This window comes from Archocentrus centrarchus, chromosome 10 (genome assembly GCF_007364275.1).
Source record: "Archocentrus centrarchus isolate MPI-CPG fArcCen1 chromosome 10, fArcCen1, whole genome shotgun sequence".
Lineage (NCBI taxonomy): Eukaryota > Metazoa > Chordata > Actinopteri > Cichliformes > Cichlidae > Archocentrus > Archocentrus centrarchus.
The window spans coordinates 37,106,906-37,123,466 of record NC_044355.1 but is presented as its reverse complement, the minus strand read 5'-3'; positions in this window follow the sequence as shown (position 1 = coordinate 37,123,466).

The following is a 16,561-nucleotide window of genomic DNA, read 5'->3' as shown; positions in this document are numbered from 1 at the left end:
TTTCTCATATGTTACTACTTAAAATAGTGAAGTTGCCCAGAAAATTATGCAGCATATGGGAAACTTGTAAGAGTGGCCAGAAAAAGTGTATGATGGACTTCATGATTTAAAGGTATGGAAAAGATGTATATTTTACATTCATTTTATTTAATTTTTTAAACATGCTGTCTGATGCAAGTGTATTCAAGTCATAATGAATTATAAACTAAACTAAAATTCCCAAAATATTTGGATTTTTAGTTTAAACATAATGGCTTCATAAATGCTCATTCAGACAGGCTCAGTCAGTTACTGAGCAGATCATTTTAACTATACTGAGGCAAGAGAGAAAAGGCAGCAATCAAACCTCTGTAATATCTGACATATACATGCAAACACATCTGTGAACAATATGATAATACAAAGTGACCACTGAGTGACAGTCAAGCTTTGCTAAAATAAACTGCACAGTTTAGTGTTCAAAAGCTTAATGAACTCACACTGCAACAATGCATGTATGAAGAATCACCACCGCAGATCTTTGCTGCTTTCTGGTATCAGATTGCTGTCAACAACCAGAGCATTCAAGGCTCTTCCACACATGGTTAAAGGTTGCCCTATTTTAATAATGATCTATACATTTCCTCCTGTACTGTCTACTAATTAGGAGCCAATTCTTCTTCTTCTTGTGTGTCTGCTGCCTCGTGTATAAGCCAAAGAAACCATTTATTTTACCACAGCACTAACTTCTAAACTGAAAAAGGATTTATTGTTGGAATTACTTACAGCCATTAATTAGAACTCCTTTCTTTTATTTCTGAAATTACGTCCCACCTGCAGCTCTTGTGTCCTTTCTGCACAAGTCAAAGATTTCTGATCCAAGAAAAGAGTAGCTGCTGATAATGACATTAATGATCTTTCAGTTACTTTCTGACAAAAAATTAATAATAATAATAACCAGAGTTCTCAAATTCATTATCATTTGTTCATTATCAAGAGATTTTTCTTTGTTTTTTCCTTCAGGCTGTCTTTCCTGTTATCTGCTCCAACTGAGTCAGATGATCGACTCCTGCCGTCCCCGTGTTCATCCGCTGTGTCACACCTGCTGAATCAATGTTAATGTGCTCTATGACATGCTAACTCACTGCCAGTGCTGTTCTTCCTGTTTAAATATTGAAATATAATATTGTTTCTTTTGAGAAGTCTATTCTGAATGAAGGAATAATAATAATAATAATAATAATAATAATAATAATAATAATAATAATAATAATAATAATAATAATAACTATCATCATCATCATCTTAAAAAAATATAAAAAGCAGGAAAATAAAGGTTCACTCTCCCAGCAGTTATATCCTACATCAAGCAGCATCAGCATTAAGTAGCACTTGCAGTTGCTTACATAGAGATGTTTTGTTATGGGCTTCTCACACCCACAGAACTATTTTAAAGCTTCATTCAAGAACAGTGGAAATTTAAATTTAAAAACCAGCCAATAACGAACAATGAGGTACAGATACTGTGGCTAAGAGAGGGTGGTGTTGGGATCAAAAGACGAGGCTACAGGTGGCATCACAACTTGCTTCTGCTGTCACAGCTTTCACTTTCAGTCCTTCTGAACACTCACTGAACTTTTGACATTTATTGGTGAAGCAGACACTGCAGAGGAAAGGACAGACCATCAACATCCAATAATAGCAGCCTTAGAAACCAGAATGAACAACCTTTATTCCTGTGCAACAAGTCAAAACATTCACCCTTCAAAGTTAGATCTAATCTTGGCTGTCAAAAAAATTTCAATCTCACTTTGGGAGGAGAGGCCTCCTCGACCAAACTGCAGCCACCTGCAGTCTCGTAACCATCATCCTAAAGCATCCTCTAACAACAATAAAGTGTTCTTTTTTTTCTTTTCAGCTCTAAGTCATCAGACCATGCAGAAGAACAAATGTTATGACCTCATCCGTAAGTGATTCTGGGCTTTGCTTCAAAATTCTTCATAAAGCTTTACTACCTGTGAGCAGGTGAGCCACAGTTCAGAGAAGCCGATAACGTCCTCACTGAAAAGATTTGTTCACAGATGGTTTATTCCACTGGGAAAATACAACCTTACCTTTTAAACCACCTAAAACTTTTTGAAATTTTGTATTATTTATTAATAACTTAGAAAATAATGAGCTGTGTTTCTAAGGCAAGACCATAGAAATAAAGCATCTCAGAAGCTTATTCTGCCCTGCTGTCTAGTTCGAAAGCTTCATTCAGCTTTGTTCTTTTGTCAGGACACCTCTGAGTAGATGCTAACACAAACCAGTCTTTTCCTGCAGCAGTTATGCATTACAGACATTTAACAGGCTGACAATTATTATGAGGTATTCACAGAAAATGGAGTGCATTTTTCAGCAAGCTTTGCACTTACTGCTATTGCTCATCAACTATGCATCTAAAAACAGCACAATGGTCATTTTTTGACAGGTGTAAATATTCAGCAGATATGATGGAGCAGCTTCAGTGAGTTGTTGGATGTAGACATGCACCATCCTGCAGACCTTCTGCTGCTCTTTGCAGCATGAAATCAGATCACTGTTTCTCATAGATTAATGGAAAAAGGCCATTATTGCTTTATTCTTTATTAGAGTGACAAATTTTTTGTTGTGCTCTTCCCTGTACCCTGTACTTTCTTCAGGGTGGATCTAACATTAATGACTCTGACACTTAGTGACTAAACTCTCATATGATGTGAGAATATAAACAAAAACTGTTTGTTGGAGCAAAAATGTCATTTTTAGGACACTTGAATCAAACATTAGCTGGCATGTTAGCTTATTACCAGCTTTTATTTAGCCAGCTCCTGTCAGCTGTCAGAGACAGAGGATCGCAGGCCTGATCTGCTGATGATAAGAATATGGGGAATAAATATGCATCTTTTTGTATGATTATGTGTGTTAGAGCCCTGGGTTCAGTTTAGGAGATGAAGATTGAGGTGAGGAGGAAGAGGATGAGGTGGAGATGAGGGAGAAAAGAGAGCAGTGGTGGAGGAGGCAGGTGAAGAAGAGGAGGAGAAGAGATTATGAAAAAGAGATAATAAGAAATATATTGTGAAATGTACAGCTGTTAAATGCTCATATATAGTTTACTACTAGCGATCTGTATATTTAAAGTAACTTACAGTTGACACTTTACAGCAGGAGTTGCTTTTTGGCCAGCAAGTTGAAAACGGTTCTCTGCTTCCTAATTAGAAACCCTGGCAATTGTTCTCTCTTTATTCACTACTTTACTGCTTGTATTGTTTTAAATAGACTTTTTCCTTTCTATGTAGGATTCTTCCTGTCACTTTTTCCCAGCTTACTCCTCATGCATCTTCTTTGCTTGTTGTTTCCTAACTAGGAATGTTCTTTTTATGTTGCTCCCCAAATAGGATCCTTCTCTTCTCTCTTGTTTTCCATCTAGGAAGCCTTCTTTCATGATTCTCAGCAAGAAAAAGCACCACTTCCTAAACTAGAACACCTGCTCCTCCCTGTTCACTAACAGGACTCCTGTATTCTAATATCTTCACTAGAAAGCCTCCTCTTCCTTTGATCCCTAACAAGGAAGCTAGTGAAATTACACAAATATACATATATTAAAAAAAAGATTTAATATTTGTATTAAAAGCTATGTTAAAATGAGTGATGGCTACATTCAGTGTTTCCTGTTTCACTCTGGTCACTGACTCTCAGCAGTGTGTACCTGGAGCAGCAGAGCAAATATACGTGGTTTAAGCTGCTCTCTGCCTCCTGTGGTCACTCTGTGGGTCAGCGGGCATGCAAGAATGCTGGGAAGTGAGGAGACAGCAAGCTGGTGAAGGTGAAGAATGGTTTTCTTAGCATTGCACTGACTCTCGGTGAAGTCAGTTCAGTGACAGCGGAACAGACGGACTGCCAATCAGATCACTGAAATAAACCATTTGGGTGTTTTGGTGAAGCAGTAAATTCCACCCACATCCGTCTGAACGGCTCCAAAATCCTCCTCTGCTGTAGTTTTGTGCCCTCTCGCCTATGAAGCAGCTGTATTTCTGTGAATCCCAGCTTGTCCATTTCCAATGAGGGTCAGCTGTGAGGGAGGAGGACGCGAAGAGCAGCAGCAGCAGCGCGGTAATCTCGCAGCTTTCCTGACCGCATCTCAGGCAGCAATCCTGTTTTCTTCCTATCCTGCTGAGCGATATGAGGAGCAGTGGCTTTAACCCTGTGTGGGAGGATGAGGAGAGGAAGCACATCTAATTATTTATCCATTCAGAGGCGAGATGCAGGAACACGCAGCGGCTGTGCTGGACGCTCCCCTGGCCCCGCCTCCTCAGTTGAGATCACCTCAGTAATGGAAGCTTCGTCTTTAAAAACTCTCCCTTCATCAGAGGATCTGTGGCCTTGCAGCTCAGCACATTCAGAGACCAAAGGTCAAACACTGTAAATGTGAGCGAGGTGTCCCATGTAACCCATTACCCAGACTAATGTGTGTGTGTGTTTTTCTATCGACCTGCAAAAACTGAGCGCCTCACCCTGACACCGGCTGCTCTCATTAGAGCAACAGACAACAAACAGCTGGCAGCTCGGTGCACCCCGAGGCTAAAGGTTAGCTTGCACAGCTACCCTTCAGCCCAGGATCCATCACCACCTCTTCACCTCCTTCCCTCATTCTGCATGATATCCATCTTTCTTTCCTTTCCTCTGTTAGTGCAGGGAACCTGGACTGAAATGAGTATCGGCATTTTCTCGTTCTCCCCGTTTCAGAAAAAAGAAAAATCATTCAACAAGACATGTTTAAGTTTTATCTTCTGGAAAGATAACACCATCTTTCACCAACAATATATGAACATTAAATGAGCATACAAGTTTATTTTTTCATAAATAAAAAATGTAAACATTCATATATTTCCATATTCATTAAAGTGAAATATTTTAAGGCTTTCTTATGATTATTGCTTATAGCCTATGAAAATCCGAAATCCAATATGTCAAACTGTGTGTTCTTCACTCACCTCTTTTCATGCTCTCTGTGTTTATACCCCACTCTACATTTAATCATTAGTTATTATTAATCTCTGTCTCTCTCCCCCCTCAGCAGATGACTGCCCCTCCCTGAGCCTGGTTCTGCTGGAGGTTTCTTCCTGTTAAAAAGGGAGTTTTTCCTTCCTACTGTCACCAAGTGCTGCTCATATGGGGTCATGTGATTGTTGGAGTTTTTTTCTAATATTGTAGAGCAAGGTTACAATAGTTTTGGATTTTACATTATATTTTAGTTTTATTTCGTTTTAACTTTTTGTTTCTAATTCAGTTAGTTTTAATTAGTTTTCAGAGTGGCTTTGCTCAATTTTATTAGTGTTTATTTTTTGTTTAATGCTCAGTTTTAGTTTAGTTTTCATTATTATTAGTTTTAGTTTTTTCATACTTACATACTGTCAGGTGTAAGATTCAAGGTGCAACAAATGTATCTGTGCATCCTCCTGCTAGTATTCACTAGCCAGCAGTTATTTTTTCAGTGAAAACAGTCCATCATGGTTGTCACCTTTCTGCACAGCTGTGATGCTGGTTCTCTGTCGGAGCTGCTCGGTTAGATATTCACTAATTAGACTTCTGCGCTGGGTCTTTGCGGAGCGCAACCTACTGGCATTTATGCATGTGTGAGCTGCATTATTTGTGTAAATTACCTTGTGGTCGTGTGCCGGTGTTTTATGTGGTTCCCGCCGATAGAAACAAAAACTGCTGGGACTATTTCCCTCCTTGGTCCTCGCTCTTTGTGATCTTTTTTTTTCACACTTTGTTCATTCCCTCACGTCCATTCTGATAGTTTCAGCAGTCTCCCGCCAGCAATTTGCTGACATTTGCGAGTCCTTATATTGATGCTTTGATTATTATTCCTGATTGTTATTCCCTCACTGATAAATTCAAAAACTGTGGCAAAAAGTTTCACAGGAGGACTCGGCTGTGCTGAACACCCGGCGTGTAGTTACATTTCTCGAGAGGTGCGGGTCAGGTTAGGTCATAGGTTACTGCGTAGGGTTCAGAGGGGTTTCCGTAGCCGCCTTGTGCAGTTCTCAGGTGGACTTTGAGGTTGGTGGTTCTCCCCTTGAGAAGTGTTCCACACATTTTGCCATCATCTACAACAAGACACTCGCTTCTATCTTTCTCGCTATCGTACTCAAAGAAATCCCATATGGGACTCTGCTGCTTTCTCCCAACTTTGACTGCTCCCATTATTTTGCAGACCTGCGCAGTGAGCACAGACACACACACACACAGTGAGGCACTCCGTGCTGAAACTGCTAGAGCAGAAAAAATGATTTCATATCAATCCACAAGGCTTTTGAATAAACTGACAAACAGGAAAACAAAAACAACACACAATACAGTTTCAGTAGTTATTGTTTTTTTTTCCTTTTAATTATCGTTTTTATTTATTTCAGTTAATGTAAATATTTTTTCTATTTCAGTTTTTGTTATTTCGTTCATTTTTGTTAACAATAATAACCTTGTTGTAGCGTCTTTACCTTACAATATAAAGCTCCTTAAGGTGACTGTTCTTGTGATTTGGTGCTATATAAATAAAACTGAACTGAACTGAATTGTATTCATAATTTCGAGACTTGGTTGGGGCTCCTTTACCATGAATTATTGCATCAGTACAGCGTGGCAAGGAGGCGATCAGCTTGTGGCACTGCTGAGACATTATTGGAACACAGGCTGGCTTTGATTGCAGCCTTCAGCTCGTCTATTTTTGGGTCGAGTGTTTCTCATCTGTCTTTTGACAATACTCCACAGATTCTCTATGGTGCGTGGTGGCTCTTGATCTACTGACACAAGCCTTAGTCCAAATTCTCATCCCTGTTTGTTGTGCACTTTTTCCATATTTTTCCTTCCCAGTCAACTTTCCATGAATATGCTTTGATACAGCCCAGGTTTTCAGCAGTGACCTTCGGGGGCTTACCCTCCTTGTGGATGATGTCAATGATCATCGTCTAGACACAAGTCAAGTCAACAGTCTTCCCCATGATTGTGGTTATGTGTACTGAACAGGACCAAGAGTTTCATGGTTTGCTCACACTCAAAACTGTATATTCCAATAATCTGAGAAACTAGATTTCTGATTTTCACGAATTATAAGCCATAATCAAAATTAACAGAAAAAAAGGCTTGAAATATTTTACTTTGTGTAATGATTATAATTGTTAAGGTTAACTTTCACATATTCTACACTGCTCAAAAAAATAAAGGGCACACTTAAACAACACAATATAACTCCAAGTAAATCAAACTTCTGTGAAATCAAACTGTCCACTTAGGAAGCAACACTGATTGACAATCAATTTCACATGCTGTTGTGCAAATGGAATAGACAACAGGTGGAAATTGTTGGCAATTAGCAAGACACACTCAATAAAGGAGTTGTTCTGCAGGTGGGGACCACAGACCACTTCTCAGTACCTATGCTTTCTGGCTGATGTTTTGGTCACTTTTGAATGTTGCTGGTGCTTTCACACTCGTGGTAGCATGAGACGGACTCCAGCTCATCCAGGATGGCACATCAGTGCGAGCTGTGGCAAGAAGGTTTGCTGTGTCTGTCAGCGTAGTGTCCAGAGGCTGGAGACGCTTCCAGGAGACAGGCCAGTACATCAGGAGATGTGGAGGAGGCTGTAGGAGGGCAACAACCCAGCAGCAGGACCGCTACCTCTGCCTTTGTGCAAGGAGGAACAGGAGGAGCACTGCCAGAGCCCTGCAAAATGACCTCCAGCAGGCCACAAATGTGCATGTGTCTGCACAAACGGTTAGAAACCGACTCCACGAGGATGGTATGAGGGCCCGACATCCACAGATGGGGGTTGTGCTCACAGCCCAACACCGTGCAGGATGCTTGGCATTTGCCAGAGAACACCAGGATTGGCAAATTCGCCACTGGCGCCCTGTGCTCTTCACAGATGAAAGCAGGTTCACACTGAGCACATGTGACAGAGTCTGGAGATGCCGTGGAGAGCGATCTGCTGCCTGCAACATCCTTCAGCATGACCGGTTTGGCAGTGGGTCAGTAATGGTTTGGGGTGGCATTTCTTTGGAGGGCCGCACAGCCCTCCATGTGCTCGCCAGAGGTAGCATGACTGAAATTAGGTACCGAGATGAGATCCTCAGACCCCTTGTGAGACCATATCCATCCACCAACGTGACGTTGCACCACAGACTGTCCAGGAGTTGGTGGATGCTTTAATCCAGGTCTGGGAGGAGATCCCTCAGGAGACCATCCGCCACCTCATCAGGAGCACACCCAGGCATTGTAGGGAGGTCATACAGGCACATGGAGGCCACACACAACATTGAGCCTCATTTTGACTTGTTTTAAGGACATTACATCAAAGTTGGATCAGCCTGTAGTGTTTTTCCACTTTAATTTTGTGTGTGACTCCAAATCCAGGCCTCCATTGGTTTATAAATTTGATTTCCATTGATGATTTTTGTGTGATTTTGTTGTCAGAACATTCAACTTTGTACAGAACAAAGTATTCAATGAGAATATTTCATTCATTCAAATCTAGTATGTGTTATTTGAGTGTTCCCTTTATTTTTTTTGAGCAGTGTATAATTATAGAATACAGGTACTGTATGTGAAAGTTTACCTTTCTGAATTAAATTACACATAAAAATTTAAATTTGGTAAGAACAGTGATCTGGTGGTTTTATTGTAAAGCACTGAACCGACTTTCCTCAATTAAAGATCACATCTTTTTTATGTTAAAGGTCTCCTAAAAGAAGTTTAATCCAAAAAAGATGCCTGTGATGGTCTAAGCCAGGGATCCTCAAATCCAGGCCTCAAGGTCCGGTGTCCTGCAGGTTTTAGTTGTGTCCCTGCTTCAACACACCTGAGTCAAATATAGAAGTCATTAGCAGGACTCTGGAAAACTTGGCTGCATACTGAGGAGCTAATTCAGCCATTTGAATCAGGTGTGTTGGATCAGGGACACATCTAAAACCTGCAGGACACCGGACCTCAAGGCCTGGATTTGAGGATCCCTGGTCTAAGCCATCAGTGTCTCCACATCCTAACAATACTGCTGGATGAATGTACTGTATGCTAGTGAGTTTGATGGTCTTTATGGGGTTTTACTCTGTGATGGATGGATACAAGTCTGAGAGGGAATGATCACAATATTCCTGCTACAGAGCAGCAGTGATGCCACATTTAGTTTCATTCTGTCTCATTTGATTTGATTTGATTTTTCAACCTTTTAAACATGACTGTGCTCAGCGAGGATAAGAAGGATCTCGGGGGTTCCAGGTGGGTGTGAGTAGAGCACGGGTTTTGGTTACTGTTGTAAACTTTGCAGGTATGGTGCATGATGGTGATGGTGTATTTTTACATATGGACCCCTGGAAGAGCTGTGGCTACTCTTCTAACAACTAATGGAAACTGAATTAAACAAATGCACGGATTCTCTCACATCAGATCTCCCCTGATAGCCTGTGTCATTTTGAAAATACAGAATGCTATTGATTGTGGGTAATTCCCTCATGGACACTGAGCATTACTGCTGCAGTTCAGAGAGCAAAAGTTTGAAAGAGCCCTGAAGCACTTTGTGATATCACAGTGGGATAGTCCTGAACACTCACTGTCCGTGGACACACACACTTTAGAAAACTTCATCATATATGTAAAAGTGTTGTATGCATTTGTAACCATATGAGGATGAAACATTTGTGGATTTTTAAAAATGTTTACTCTTAGATTTTGGTTCATACTCCCACTAGTAGTTCATTTTTTAGATTTTCTATTTTTTTTCCTTTATGACTTCAGTAATGTAAAGTGTTTCTTCCAACACTTCTAGCTTCCCTCAACCCAACCTGTCCAGACAGACAGCCGCCCACTCTGAGTCTGCTTCTGTCTAAGGATTTTACTTCTCACTGTCTACACGCAGTTAAAAACAGTCTTATCTGTAAGGTGAAAAAGGTGTGTAAGAATTAAGGTGTAATTCCATCAGAGCCATTATATGTGGATTCAAAACTGCATGTTTTTTCTTTTGCACTTTTCTACATGCTGGCACTGAAAAAGTAGTGGCTTTCTAATCTCACTTCACATTCTGCATAATGACAAAAGTATTCTACTCTGTCCATGTCACGGTCCTGGGCCTTTGCCCAGTGTTTTAGGCTTTTGTAATTGAAGTCTGTTATTGTTTCATTTCTCTAGTTGTGTTCCTAAGTTTGCTTACAGTTTAGATTCTTAGTTCTTATCTTCTTATGTTCCCGTGTCTCTGTGTTGTCCCTCCTGTGTCAGGTCTTCTGTGTTTGTGTTTCAGGTTGTGTTTTGTGTTTAGTTGCTTCCATGTCCAGTTCATGTGTCATAGTGTTGATGTCTGTGTTTTGGTGTTTCTTCTGTGGACCTGCTCCCTCATGTTATGCCGAGCCTGTGTGTTGTGTTTAGGTTTCTGTTTAATCCTGTATTTAGATTCCCTCTGTGTGCCAGCCCCTCTATTTGTCAAGTCTGAGTTGTGTCGTGTTTGGTCACTTCCTGTTTTATTTTGACAGTCCCTTGTCCTGTGGGTTTTGTTTTTAGTTTTGCTTCCTGTGTCTCATTTCCAAGTTTGCACTTCCCTCATTATCCCTCTGTTTATATATTGTCTGTGCTTTCCCTTGTTCCTTGTCTCTAGTTCCCGCTGTGTGTATCAGGTGTTAAGCGTCTAGTATCCTGTATCAAGCGCCTAAGTTTCTAGTTTCACGTGTTTCTGCAAATAAAGCTGTTATCCAAGCTACGTCTTTTTTGCGAATTCTGCGTTGGGGTCTAGTTCTGCCTGCCACACAGAGCTGCATGACAGTTTATTCTATTCTATTCTATTCTATTCTATTTTAACTTATTTACTAATTTAGAGCAAACAGTCCTGTTTGAAAACAGTTACAAGAAACTTACAGTAGGTAATTTGACCAAGGTAGGGTAATTTCATCCTGGGTGACATGCCAACTGAGAGAAATTCAGAACGCTCCCATGAAGACTATGAGAGCAAGTCACTCTGCCTGGGACAGGGTTACTAGGCCCCCCACTGTGAAGCTAAGTCCAAGGTAAGCGTCTTGTGGCCAGACCTTAGTCCATGTGGTCCCACTGGGTACAGCCTGAAAGAGTTTGGGCTTGCCCTTGTTCTTGCCCTCATGCGTGCAAGATAAAAATCCAGTTACAAAGTGCTTTAGAGAGGTATGAAAAAAAAAAAAAAAGAAGCAGCTCATGCAAAGTCAAAATGAAGACATGAACCAGTAAAACAACACAGAACACAAAACACTACCCAAATATCCATCCATCCATCCATTTTCTTCCGCTTATCCGGGGCCGGGTCGCGGGGGCAGAAGCCTAAGCAGAGAAGCCCAAGCTTCCCTCTCCCCAGCCACCTCCTCCAGCTCATCCGGAGGGACCCCAAGGCGTTCCCAGGCCAGCCGAGATACATAATCTCTCCAGCGTGTCCTGGGTCTACCACGGGGCCTCTTCCCGGTGGGACATGCCCGGAACACCTCACCCAGGAGGCGGCCAGGAGGCAACCTAATATACTACCCAAATATATGGAGGAAAATAAAAATCGCCATCCGTAAGTCAAAATTTTGCATTAATAACTCGGAAATTTTGATTTAGCTTTTCCAGTCAGGATGCTCCGTGATGGTACATCATTTCATCGTTAACCAGAAGCAGGAGGCTGAAGGCATCAGCTGTCCAGCAGATGGACATGAAAACATTGATCCCACCTTTTATGCAGCTGTTTTTCGCTAGAAGCTGACAACAATTTATTCATGTTTGCTAGTTTGCTGCTAGCTCACTGGTACTGTGACTACCCGTGTTTGCGCGCACACGCATTGGTGTTATCTGCTTCCAGGTAACAAGGAAATTACCTCTTTCATGGAGCTTCCTGATTGGCAGAGCTAACTCAAAATTTCAAGTTATTAACATGAAATTATGAGATACTGAGTGATTCTTTTCAAAATTTTGACATACTTAACTTGAAATTTCGAATTACAGATGGCAACATATTAAATTTTTTTAGTGCCAGAAACTTAATGTCAGTGTGAACAGATGAGTTTCAATCTGTTTTTAAAAGGATGTCACAGAGTTAATGGTGTGAAGAGAAAGGGTGGTAAGGTGTTCCAAAGTTATGGAGCAAAGGTTCAGAATGCTCAATTTCACTTACTTTTCAGACAAGTAACAGGGATCAGAAGAAGGCCCCTATCTGCAGACCTGAGAACCTTGGCTTGGAATATAGGGGTAGAGTGGTTCAAAAATATAGGTGGAGACCTCACCTTGTAAGGTCATTAAAGTAAGAACCAAGATTTTAAACTGAAATCTACACCTGACAGGAAGCCAGTGCAGAAACGTTTAATCATCGGCTGATATCCACAGTTTCTGGAAGAGCACACGTAGGCTGCCATGACAGACTGCTACTTCCGCTGTTCAGTTTTATACTTCCAGTTACTCCAGTTAATTACGTGATTCCTCGCCATCAACACCTTTGGAACAAACAAGGTAACTGATAATGTGGATGTAGCTGACTTTGGGCCATAATTTCATGTCATTTACACAAGTGACAGGTGAGACATTGTTAACTCACTGCTTTTTAAAACATCCTTGCAATGTATCCACCTCTGATGTGGTACCATTTAGGCCAGCTAAAAAAAACTGCAGTGTCAAAATGTTTCAATGAACGGCAAGTGTGTAAGCCCGCAACCGTAAACAACAGCGCAAACGGAAGGAAACTACCTGCTTCCGCTATGAATTATGGGTAATGATGAGAAGTCAGGAATACTGTGGATAAGAAGATCTGGAGAATTAAAAGGCTTGCAGCAGCAGTTTGGGCAGATTGGTGGTGATTAACCGATGCTTCTGACAGACAAGAAAACAGACCATTACAATGATCCAAGTGAGAGCAGTTGAAGGCATGGACGAGCATTTTGAGTTCACTGTTTGAGACAACAGTACTGAACTTAGCAATATTTCTTAAATGAAAAAAAAAAATAGAGCAAGTCTGACACTTGATGTGAGCATCAAAAATCAAAGATTGATCAAAAATGAACCCAGGGTCTCGCGAATTGAGCTATTACAATGAAAAACAAACAAACAAATGCAGTCTAATTTGGGCAGTAATGCCCAAATTAGACTGCAAAATAACTTTTGTAGCTGCATTAAGCTACAAAAGTTATTTGTCATCCAACTTTAATTGCATGGACACTAGAATTGTAAGGAGGGGTCATTTCATAAAATAATAATTCATAAAAGCACAGCTTAAAGCAGATAACCCTAAAGCTGGAGAGGGAATGGCGTCTCACTAAACTAGAAGATGCTCATTTGGCCTGGAAAAAGAGTTTGTTGCTCTATAAAAATGCCCTCCGTAAAGCTAGGACATCTTACTACTCATCATTAATTGAAGAAAATAAGAACAACCCCAGGTTTCTTTTCAGCACTGTAGCCAGGCTGACAAAGAGTCAGAGCTCTGTAGAGCCGAGTATTCCTTTCACGTTAACTAGTAGTGACTTCATGGATTTCTTTACAAATAAAATTTTAGACATTAGAGAAAAAATTATTCATAACCATCTCAAAGATTTATCTTCATGTTCGGCTGCTTTCAGCACTGCTGGTATTTGTTTAGACTCTTTTGCTCCAGTTGATCCTTCAGAGTTAACTTCAATAGTTACTTCCTCCAAACCAGCAACATGTTTGTTAGATCCCATTCCTACTAGACTGTTCAAAGAAGTCTTTCCAATTATTGATGCTTCAATCTTAAAAATGATCAATCTGTCTTTATTAGTTGGCTATGTACCACAGGCCTTCAAGGTGGCTGTAATTAAACCTCTACTTAAAAAGCCATCACTGACCCAGCTGTCTAAGCTAATTATAGGCCAATCTCCAACCTTCCTTTTCTCTCAAAGATTCTTGAAAGAGTAGTTGTAAAACAGCTAACTGATCATCTGCAGAGGAACGGTTTATTTAAAGAGTTTCAGTCAGGTTTCAGAATTCATCACAGTACAGAAACAGCATTAGTGAAGGTTACAAATGATCTTCTTAGAGCCTCTGACAGTGGACTCATCTCTGTTCTTGTCCTGTTGGATGGACCTCAGTGCAGCTTTGATACTGTTGACCATAACATTTTATTACAGAGATTAGAGCTTGCTATAGGTATTAAAGGCACTGCACTGCAGTGGTTTGAATCATATCTATCTAATAAACTCCAATTTGTTCATGTAAATGGGGAGTCTTCTTCACACACTAAGGTTAATTATGGAGTTCCACAGGGTTCTGTGCTAGGACCAATTTTATTTACATTATACATGCTTCCCTTAGGCAGTATTATTAGAAAGCATTGCATCAATTTTCATTGTTATGCAGATGATACTCAGCTTTACCTATCAATGAAGCCAGATGACACACCTCAATGAGTTAAACTGCAGGAATGTCTTAAAGATATTAAGGCCTGGATGACCTCTAATTTCCTGCTTCTAAATTCAGATAAAACTGAAATTCTTGTACTCGGCCCCACAAATCTTAGAAACATGGTGTCTAACCAGATACTTACTCTGGATGGCATTACTTTGGCCTCCAGTAACACTGTGAGAAATCTTGGAGTCATTTTTGACCAGGATATGTCCTTCAATGCACATATTAAACAAATATGTAGGACCACTTTTTTACATTTGCGCAATATTTCTAAAATTAGAAACATCCTTTTTCAGAGTGATGCTGAAAAGCTAATTCATGCATTTATTACTTCTAGGGTGGACTATTGTAATTCATTATTATCAGGCTGTCCTAAAAGCTCCCTGAAAAGCCTTCAGCTGATCCAAAATGCTGCAGCTAGAGTACTGACAGGGACTAGAAAGAGAGAGCAGATTTCTCCCATATTGGCTTCTCTTCATTGGCTCCCTGTTAAATCTAGAATAGAATTTAAAATTCTTCTCCTCACCTACAAGGTCTTGAATAATCAGGCACCATCTTATCTCAAAGACCTCATAGTACCATATCACCCCAATAGAGCACTTCGCTCTCAGACTGCTGGCTTACTTGTGGTTCCTAGGATACTTAAGAGTAGAATGGGAGGCAGAGCCTTCAGCTTTCAGGCCCCTCTTCTGTGGAACCAGCTCCCAGCTTGGATTCAGGAGACAGACACCCTCTCTATTTTTAAGATTAGGCTTAAAACTTTCCTTTATGATCAAGCTTATAGTTAGGGCTGGATCAGGTGACCCTGAATCATCCCTTAGTTATGTTGCTATAGGCCTAGGCTGCTGGGGGGTTCCCATGATGCACTGCATTTCTTTTCATTCACCTCTTTTCACTCTGTTTGTATCCCACTCTGTATTTAATCATTAGTTATTATTAATCTCTGTCTCTCCCCCCTCAGCAGATGACTGCCCCTCCCTGAGCCTGGTTCTGCTGGAGGTTTCTTCCTGTTAAAGGGAGTTTTTCCTTCCCACTGTCACCAAGTGCTGCTCATAGGGGGTCGTTTTGACTGTTGGGTTTTCTGTGTATTATTGTAGGGTCTTTACCCACAATACAAAGCGCCTTGAGTCGACTGTTGTGATTTGGCGCTATATAAATAAAACTGAATTCAATTGAATTGAATCCTACAACAGCAGCATTAATGGGAAAGATGTTCCGTCTTGACGTAGATAATGTTCGTCTATTTATTTTTTTCCATTTTAAGTAAGATTTGAGAAAACAAGCATTTAAGGTGAATTTTAGGAGTTTTATTAGTTTTATAAATGAGTTAGATCATTTCATTACTGTTATGGTGTGTGGAAGCAGACCATGTGTTATGTGTGGAGGTGAGGGACGACCCAAATGCAGGACTCAGAGGCAGGCAGGTGTGAACAAAGGCTAGCCTTTATCGTGGCTGAGAACATGAGCTAATAACAAACCAAGGCGAGAACAGAAACTAAGGAAAACTTAAACTGGGAAATATTAACTAGGGAAGACTGGGGAGACGGGAGAACTGGAGACACAGGAACAAACACTGCCACGTTCACCAATGAGACTCTGACAAGAGACAAGGGAAGACTGAGACAATAAATACACAGGGGGATACTCAGGGAACAGGCAACAAGTGAGGAGCACAGCTGAACACAATCACAAAATGAGACAAGGAAATTAAATTAAACACAGAACACAAGAGACAAAGACCGACAAAGTAAAACGGGAAACTACTGAACATAGAGACAGAAACGCAGACTGGACACAGGAAGGCAGACACACCAAGGAGCAACATAAACTAAGAAGTAAACTATAAACTAAACTGAGAATATGATTAAACATACATAAATGGAAACAAAGGACAAGAAACCAAAACCAGGGATCACAAAAAAAAAAAAAACAGTCTTCTTTTTTTTTTTTTTTTTTTTTTTTTTTTTTTCTTTTTTCGCTTCCGGCGCCGCGCGAGCGGGCAGCCAGTTTCAGCAGCTCCGCACTCATTTCGTGTTTTTTCTCATTTTGTTTAGTATTAGATGTGTTTTTGAGTTTCTGTATCTTCTGCTCTTTTTCCCCATGATGGAGCAGACTTTTTTCTGGAAAACTTTGTTTTTGTTTTTTACCCTTTTTATGGTGTTTATGTTT